The following is a 9,393-nucleotide window of genomic DNA, read 5'->3' as shown; positions in this document are numbered from 1 at the left end:
CCAATTACAAAAAATGGAAGCCCATCTCCACCTTTATGAGATGATGCTTTCTGCTGCAAAGCCCATGGCTCTCAAAGCTGCTGTCTTTCTCAATATCCCACAAATCATATCTACACATGGGAAACAAATCCTCTCTCTGTGGATGAAATTGCTGAACACATTTCTGCTTCCACAGAGAATAAGGTTCCACAGAAGGAATACTTGTTTAGGATTTTGAGATTGCTGGCATCTTGTGGGGTTTTCACTGAAGATGTGGATGACCAAACCAAGCAAATGAAATATGGTTTGAACAGTGTTTCTGAATTGCTAGTGAAGGATGAAAACAGGGATTCTTGTGTGCCATTTCTGATGTTGGCAGCAGAGAAAGTATACTTAGATACTCACCACTATTTTCATGACGCTGTCTTGGAAGGGTGTCATCCCTTCATGAAAGTCTATGGCATGAGCCCCTGGGATTATGTGAGCTCAAATGCTGAAGCCAACAAGCTTTTTAATGAGGGCATGGCTTGCCATACAAAAGATGTCATGGCTTCTGTGGTGAAGATGTATGATGGGTTCAGGAGTTTTAAGAGTATCGTTGATGTGGCTGGAGGAGTGGGCTCTGCGCTGTCTGCCATAGTTGCTGAACATTCGCACACTCGGGCCATTAACTTTGACCTGCCCCATGTCATTGCAACTGCATCTCCCATACATCGTATGACACCCCATCTCAATTAAATCATGAAAAAGTGATTACTTTTTCTTTGTTTTTTTATTGGTGTGACAAGTTGTGCATATTAGAATAAAGATACTAAATAGCTGTCGGTTTTCAATTCTAGGAGTGGACCATATAGGTGGAAACATGTTTCATCAAATTCCTTGTGGAGATGCAATTTTTATGAAGGTAAAAATATTGAACTTTCGGAAAGAATATGATTTAGTTTGTTTTAAATTCATTTTTTTCAATACATCAATGGTTACAAATTAAGACATTCTTTCATAATTTTTCATTTAATTTTTAATTTTTAATGAATTTATTAGTTTCTTAAAGACTAAATTATTATTTTTATTATTGTAGTGGATTTTACATGATTGGGCTGATGACTATTGCATAGAGATTTTGAAGAAAAATTATGAAGCAACGCTTAAAGATGGGAAGGTTCTAATTGTTGATGCACTACTTGATGGTTCAAAAGGAAGCTTGAATCAATTAGGTTTACTATTTGATATGCATACGATGATTTATACTATAGGTGGAAAGGAGAGAAGTGAGGAACAGTTCAGACAATTATTTTTCAAAGCAAGATTCAAGAGTTACAATATCATGAAACTACTCTTTCTCCAAGTCCTTATAGAAGTATCAAAGAATTAAAGTATACTCAGGATAACATAATGTAATTTAATTTTCTTTCAATTAATTTTTGAAGCATATATATCTTAAGATATGTTTTTATATAAAGTTGAAGTACCATTTTTAAATCTTGTTTTGTTTTAAATAATACTACATACAAATAATAAATTTAGTAAATGATATATTTCTATGTAACTAAGTAAGGGTGTATTGTTTGTTAGATATTCTTCACTAAACTTGAAAATATTTAATTTTTTTGTGTTTATGAGTATACTTTTCATAATAGCATTATGGGCTTTAGTTACTTATAATTTCTTATAACTAGAAAATCTTTGCCTTTCAAGAAAATGAAAAATGTGTGTGTGTGTGTGTGTGTGTGTGTGTGTGTGTGTGTGTGTGTGTGTGTGTGTGTGTGTATAACTGTATCATTTAACATAAATTTAAAAGGTTAGCAAGTTTTTCCCATGTTGAACCAAAATGACAATATAAAATTTGATTAGTATGCTTCAAATTTTGAATTATAATATTTATACTCATTTTCATGTTTCTCTAAAAGTCACAAAAATAATATCCTCAAAAATTACATAAACAAAACCCCAACTATCCAAGAAAGCTAAATCTAAACAGAAAAATATTTGGCAGATCAAAGTAATCCCAAATCATGGCCATAAGCATACATAGTAGTCATAGCCCATTATCAGCCCCAAATGAAAGCTAATCATAAATTCTATTAAATTTCATGTTGACAGAGAACTCCTCTTCATACCTAATAAGAAGCTTAGCCCCCATCACCTTCATAAAGAAAAGGGAGGGAACAACAAACCATAAAAGAGGTCAACAAGCATAAAAAGGACAAGAACACTAGAGCTAAACAATAAAATTGAAGGAACTAGCTCGTAAAAGGGGTGTAAGGAATCACCCCAAACTTTCAAAACAAAAACAAAACCTATAGAGAGAAATATCAAACACCCAATACAATTCACCTTCTACTTCCATAGAAATGGATTCCACCTCAAAGGGACTTTAGGGATATTAAATCCCTCCAAGATAACCAATCTAAAAAGGAAGGTGAGAAATATGGATCACCACTAGACCATTCCCAACCACCAACAACTTCACCCAAAATGAAGAGCACCACCTCCATATATAGTGTATCCATCTCCATACAGAACAAGTGTATATGAAATAGCATGAGGAAACACTCCACAAGATTGAAGGCCACCATCTCATCAAAGACATACTCACAAGGAGGAGGATTAGAGAAAATGGAGGACACCTCCAAAGTTTGAAATCTTTAAAGCACCAAACTCTTCCAGCTATAAGAGCCACCCTTAAACCACAATATTAATTTAACTATGATAAACTTACAACATCCTCCTAATAAAAAAGGAAGGTACAAAATACAAGACAGAAGAGGATCTTGAACCCCATAAAATGTCTTAAACCAAAAACATCTCCAAAGAATTATAAAGACTCTCAAATGAAATAAGGGTACTCAAAATCCCCAAAAAAGCAAGGAACGCCAAGATCCTCCACACACCTTGGGATGAAATTGTCTGCACCAAGGAGGAATCCCAACAATAAAGAAGAGAATGAGGAATCGCAACAATAAAAAAGACAAGAACACTCATTGTTAGGGAAAAGAAAAAACATTGGAAAAATATAAACCATCCAAAAATACCACTAGGATGATGACTTAACAAGGAGTCCATAAGGTCAAAACCAACAATAGAAAATCTTAAAAGAGAGATGAAGCATCAATAACCAAATGAATAATATGAGAAAGGATGGAAACCAAAGAAGACCCACTAGCCAAAAACTATGCATAAGGGGATGGGAACAACCATCAAACTCCACTTCCACATCAAAAGGAAAAAGCTCCACCCAAAAAAGAGGCAAAAATTCCATGGGCCAATAAACATAAGAGGCATGTATGTCTTGGGCCAAGAGGAAAACACTAATAACAGACATAGAAAGAAACCCAATCTACAACACAAGGTAATGAGAGAGGCATTGGAGTCTCCCAAGAAAAATTGGGCGAAAATGAATGCCACAACAATATCATCATCCTCGACATCTTCCTCATCATTGGAAGTAGAACTAGCAAAAACCAAAACCCTAGGTTTCCACACACCCAAACTCCAACCCATCTTTTTTACAAATCAATATTTTTCTTCAGCATGGTGTTATGTAGGCTTTTCTATATAAAAATAAGCCACTACATATCAGAAATTATTTTGAAAAAGTTTAGTGGAAGGTTTTCCAAGATTTTAAAATACATGACTATCTATCAAAGTCTTATCTATACTAACAGTATTGACTGTTGGATCTAAACTTTTAACCCAAAAAAAAAAAAAATAGCTCTCTTGTATAAAAAATTTCCTATGTCAAATATCATCTTTATGTTGAAATATATTATTTTTAAAAGGCCAAAAATTTAGTGGAAAAACTTGAATTTAGAAATATTATAGATTAAATATGAAACATTGGGCTTGAAGTATCAAATAAGGAATATCATGACTGAATGTTTCTATTTCTATGTTTAGCGATATTTAGCTAAATTAATTTTAATGGTATGCATACATTGCTACTACCAAAAAAAATATAAATTAACCTTGTTACAATAGAAATTTAAATATAAACATAACATATATGTATTAATTATATTAGTTATGCATGAGAAAAATATGTACCCATGATATTTAATATACTTTTAAAAACATATAAATTAACACTTCAAAATGTATTTTATTCACACTCTTGCATCACTTTTAGACTCATTATTAGCATTCCTTTTAAGGGCTCAACATGCTCCAAGGCTATGGATATGATGATGAGGAATAATATATAGAAGGTGTCACTTGTGAAGGAATTCATATGCCAAAGTAACAAGAGTTGGATGATGATCTTCAAGACGATGGTGGTGAGATGGAAAATATAATGCAAGCCTTGAAAATTTTCTTTCTCAAGAGAATAATTGGGGAATGGTTTGTGTATTAGGGAAAAATTATTATATAATCTAGACAAGGTTAATAGGAACATGGCATAGAGGGTTCTAATGGGTGTGGTGAGTATACCTTTAAATATTGAAAGAAAGAAGAAGAAAAAGGAGCCAATAAGAATAAATGAAGGAAAGTCAAAGGAAAAAAACTTTGGCTCCCTTGACAGATGTTCTAAGCCCCAAGTAATAATGTTGTTAATGTATGTGAAAGAGTCATATCAGTTTTGATGTTGTAATTGATGTCAAGTCTTAGTTGGCTAGACATTGTGTTGGTTCAATAGATTATCATATCATTTGATTGATGAAGATGATTTAATAGAATGTATGATATTGAGTTAGAGTATTGATAAGTATAGGTAGTCAAAGGGCACTTGAATGAGTTTGACTATGACAATATAATATTCTTTAAAATTTCTTACAATATTTTAATGTTGTAATTAAGTTCTGAACTAGATGGTTGGTAAATGAAGGAATATGATATTCAATGAGTGACTAGAGTTGTCACCGAGGAAATAGAAAAGAGAAGTTAAATTTTGTGGTAATTGAGTAATTCTAGTGTTAATTGAATAATCTATTACGTAAATAAATATGTTATATTCAACAACTATGAGACGGAAGAACAAGTTAAGAAATATTGAATCTTCAGTTGATTTTCGATGAAAATAAAAATCTTTGATAAGTTCAAAGGATAAATTTTAAGTTTGTTACAAGATCTAAGACTATAAATAGTTAATGAAGATTTGATGAAGGGGATTTAAGAAAGATAAATATGAGTACAAACTTCTATGAAGTTCTAGTTTTCAAATATATATATTCTGAAGTTCTATTTTCATTGAAGATACTCAAACAAGTTGTTAAATGTTGATTGTTTTCAAATAGAAGATGAACTATTGTTGAAGTTGAACAAGAAAGAAGGAAGAAAAGGATAGTGAAAAAAGTCTATGTGTGAATCAACTAAAATGTGATACAAAAGGAAGAGACGGAGCAAAGAAGAGTTTTGAACAATCAATGTAGTGTTAAAACTAATAGATCATTTAAGTTGTTACTTTCTTACCATCGTAGGAGAAAAATCTCTTAACTAAATGGACCTAACAATTCTTTGAACTAAATCTATTAAAGAGAAATTGTCTCAAAAAAATTTCTCTAAACCAAGAGAACTGTAGCCTCCCCCAAGTCTCTTAGTTTTCAAAAGCACCCCAATGGTAACTTCACCAAAGTACTCTATACCAAGAGAACTAACAAGACCAATTGTCATAAACTCCCATTGCATGTTTGAGTATCCATGGCATAGTAAAAACATCTTCATATCACATGATGGGAAACATCCCATGAAAAAAAATTGAAGCTTCAATTGCTCCATTATCTACAAAAGTAGTGTCAAAACCCGATAGTATCCCCTCTAGCACTTTTATAGTATTATTATTTGAATTTCAATATTGAACTATTTGAAACAAAACATAGAGATAATTCTATGAAAAAGGTCAAAATCCTTGTCCCAAAATAAAGAAAACATAGTCACCTCTGCATTTCATCAATAGTTCATTACAATGAAATTGACATTTATAGTCCCATCACACAAACTACTTATATCTCTAGGTTTGGGATTAGCATACAATCTCCATGTCAGAATCATCATGTCCCACAATATGATGTAGGTTTCAATCTACCCACAAATACCTCCCTATAGGTTATTCTACACCTTTAGTGTGTGGCTCTAACTATGAGCTTGGCTCACTTATGTTGCCACTTTACAACACTCTACACAATAACTACCCTGTTCATATCTCAAACTGCACACATAATAAAGTGTGGCATTCTGTGTGAATTCACACATAGGTTGTGAGAATTCCTATTGCAGTCACTGATTATTAATCTCCTATCGTAAATGATTATTAAAATGCAAAAACTAATTGCTAGCTAATATCAAAAAATAACACAACTACAACTTCACTTATAGAATATGGAAAGAAATTCACAACACAAAGAACACAATATTTTGGACAAATTGTCCCTAGAAAAACCCCTAAGGGAAAATTACTTCTACAAATGAGGAAATTATATTAACTTCAGCAAATCAAGAGATACAAAATTCCTTGCCTCTCAATGGAAGAATTTAGACAACCTCCTAATTTCTCCTACTAATATTCCTCCATTGTTATCCCCAACACTATCACTATGCCCTTGTTAACATTGCAAGACTAATTGTTATCACTACAAACTCATTTGCTAATACTGGAAATGCTTCTAAAAACTTCTTTTTCTCCAAATTCCTCCCTTGACCCTTTTTATACTACTCCTATTAGAAAACTAATAACCAAGATTGATTCTCAATCAATGGTCAAGATTAAAACAAGTTAACAACCCTAACCAAGTCCATTTCTAGTTATTTCCAAAAATGGTCAATTAATTAACAAATATTTTTCCTAACTCTAAAAAATTAGTTAGCAAAATAATTAATTTCTAATTAACTACATATGGACGAACATCTATCCAAGCTACCAAAACTAACACTTCCTCTTAGTGAGGAAGTTGTTTTGCATGACACCTAACTTATCTCTAAAGAAGATGAATTTTACCTTCCCAATGCCTTAGTCAAAATTTCTGCTACCTACTCCTCTGTAGGTATGTACTATAGTTGAACAACTCCCTATTGTACACAATCTCTAATGAAGTGATATTTGATGTCTATTTGTTTAGACCTATCATGAAATACTAGATTCTCAAACAACTTAATGCAACTCTAATTATCATAGTATATCACAGTGGTCTCAAACTTATGACCAAACAAGGCTACTAACAACTTTCAAAGCTATATAGCTTCACATGTCATCATGCTAGCTACTATGTATTTTGTTTTTGCTAAACTCAGAGCCACAGACTTCTACTTCCTGTTGAACCAAGATACAACTCTTGATCCCAAACTAAAACAATACCCTGAAGTGCTCTTTTTGTCCATTGTACTTCTTACCCAATTTGTGTCAGTATAGCCCATCAACCTGATACCTTAACCTCAAACATATCTGATCCCATACTCAATTCTACCATGCAAGTAACGTAGCAAATGCTCGATTGTTGTCCAATGCACTATCTTTGGTTCAACCATGAACTCACTAAGTGAGTTAACTAAAAAAGCAATATTTGGCCTATTGTTGACCAAGTACATAAGTAAACCAATCAACTACCTATATAAAGTGGGATCTACATCCTCTTCCTTAGATGTATCTGCCTTCCTCAAATTCTTGATCATGGGTGTAGACATGACTTAGCAATCCTCCACCCTAAATTTCTTCAAGATTTTAATGCAATATTTCTCTTGACCAAGGCGAATCTCTCCATCTGTCTACCACACATCCATGCCTAGAAAGTAGTGCTTAAGTCCTAAATCTTCATCTCAAATTCTTCTACAAGGTCCCTCTTGCAATCCTCTATGAGCCCTAGTGCACCTATAAGAAACAGGTCATCCACATAAAGAACAAGAATGAGAACTTCACCGCCAACCATCAAGTAGTAGAGGTTAGCATCTGCTTCACTTTTCACAAAGCCTATTTCCTGCAAGTATGTATTAATGCACTCATAGCACACTCTAGGAGCCTACTTGAGTCTGTATAAGGATTTCTTCAAACTACACATGTGGGTCTCTTTTCTATGTGCTAAAAAACCTTATGGTTGCTCTATGTATACCTCCTTCAACTCACCATTAAGGATTGTTGTCTTGACATCCATTTGATGGATTTTCCATCCCATGTATGCTACAATTGAGATCACAACTTATATAGAAGTATACCTAGCCATTGGAGAAAATGTTTCCCTATAGTCTATTCCCTCCTTCTAAGAGAACCCCTTGGCCATGAACCTTGCCTTGTATTTCTTGATGCTACCATCTACACCATGCTTTATCTTATAGATCTAGCGTGATCCAACTACTACTCTTTCTATTGGTCTAGGCACTACCTTCCATACATCATTCTACATAATTGAGTTATACTCCTCAACCATAGCATCCTGCCATACCTAATGCTCTGTAGCCTCCTGATAGTAGGAAGGTTCACTATCTACCAAGTAACTAACTAATGCCACAGTCATTAAACTTTACTAGTTGTCTCCACTCTCTAGTACTCCTTCTAGGAGCTTCCACAAACCCCTGAGTATCCCTTTGTGTTTCTTGAACCTCACTGTTCTTGTTGCCAAATGTAGAGGATGAAATATCAATCTCCAAGTATTCTAGATGCATTTCTTGTTGCACTTTTTTCTCCATGCTATGAAACTTCACCACCTGAGCCTACACTTTTATGGGCAATTGTATTTGTGCTTTGATGCCCTTGACTAGACCTTGGGGATTTTGATGGCTGCTCACTCTAATCATCTACTAGAAAATCTCTAGACCTTCAAAATACCTTTTCCTCCATGAACTTAACATCATGTTTGACAATAATTCTTTTGGTCCTAGGGATAAAAATCCTTTATGCCTTTGAGGTTTCACTGTACCCAACAAAGTACCTCCTCTCTACAGTCTGATCTAACTTGGTACATGTATCACCTAGAAAATGACAATATGCCAAACTCTCAAATATTCTAAAGTGATTAACATCGGGCTTCTTATCTATGAAAGCTTCCTCAAGTGTCATCTTCCCTAGTGCCTTGGGTGGAATCATGTTTTTAATGTAAACTATTGTACTACACACTTCTACCCATAAATACTAGGGCATATCCTATTTAGGTAGCATACTCTTGCTGCCTCCAATATAGAATGGTTCTTCCTCTCAATGACTCCATTCTACTATGGATTTTAAGGAACATACCACTCTCTCTTGATTCCTTCTCTGGTACAGAACTCCTAGAAGTTATTTTCTTTGTACTCACCTCCATTGTCTGACTGAAGAACCTTTATCTTCCTTCTTGTTGAGTTATCCACAAGAGCCTTAAACTTTTGAAACCATTTGAAAACCTCATCCTTGGTCTTCAAGAATTATATCCAAGTCTTCCTAGAGAAAACATCAATAAAAGTAACATAGTACTCATATCCTTTGAGATATTTTGTTGACATCGGTCCACATACATTTGA

At 33.8% G+C, this 9,393-nt stretch overlaps 1 pseudogene across 1 annotated transcript; it reads left to right on the top strand.

Annotated features, from left to right (window-relative positions):
• LOC149566450 (caffeic acid 3-O-methyltransferase 1-like) lies at window positions 1–1,420 on the top strand (annotated as a pseudogene). Its single transcript, XR_016361565.1, has 3 exons — window positions 1–694; window positions 819–883; window positions 1,058–1,420. The product of XR_016361565.1 is annotated as a caffeic acid 3-O-methyltransferase 1-like (transcript).
• Window positions 1,421–9,393: the final 7,973 nt, after the last annotated feature.

This window comes from Cupressus sempervirens, chromosome 3, assembly GCF_028749045.1.
Source record: "Cupressus sempervirens isolate cs-2001-9-10 chromosome 3, ASM2874904v1, whole genome shotgun sequence".
NCBI lineage: Eukaryota > Viridiplantae > Streptophyta > Pinopsida > Cupressales > Cupressaceae > Cupressus > Cupressus sempervirens.
This window is presented reverse-complemented; position numbering and strand designations above follow the sequence as displayed.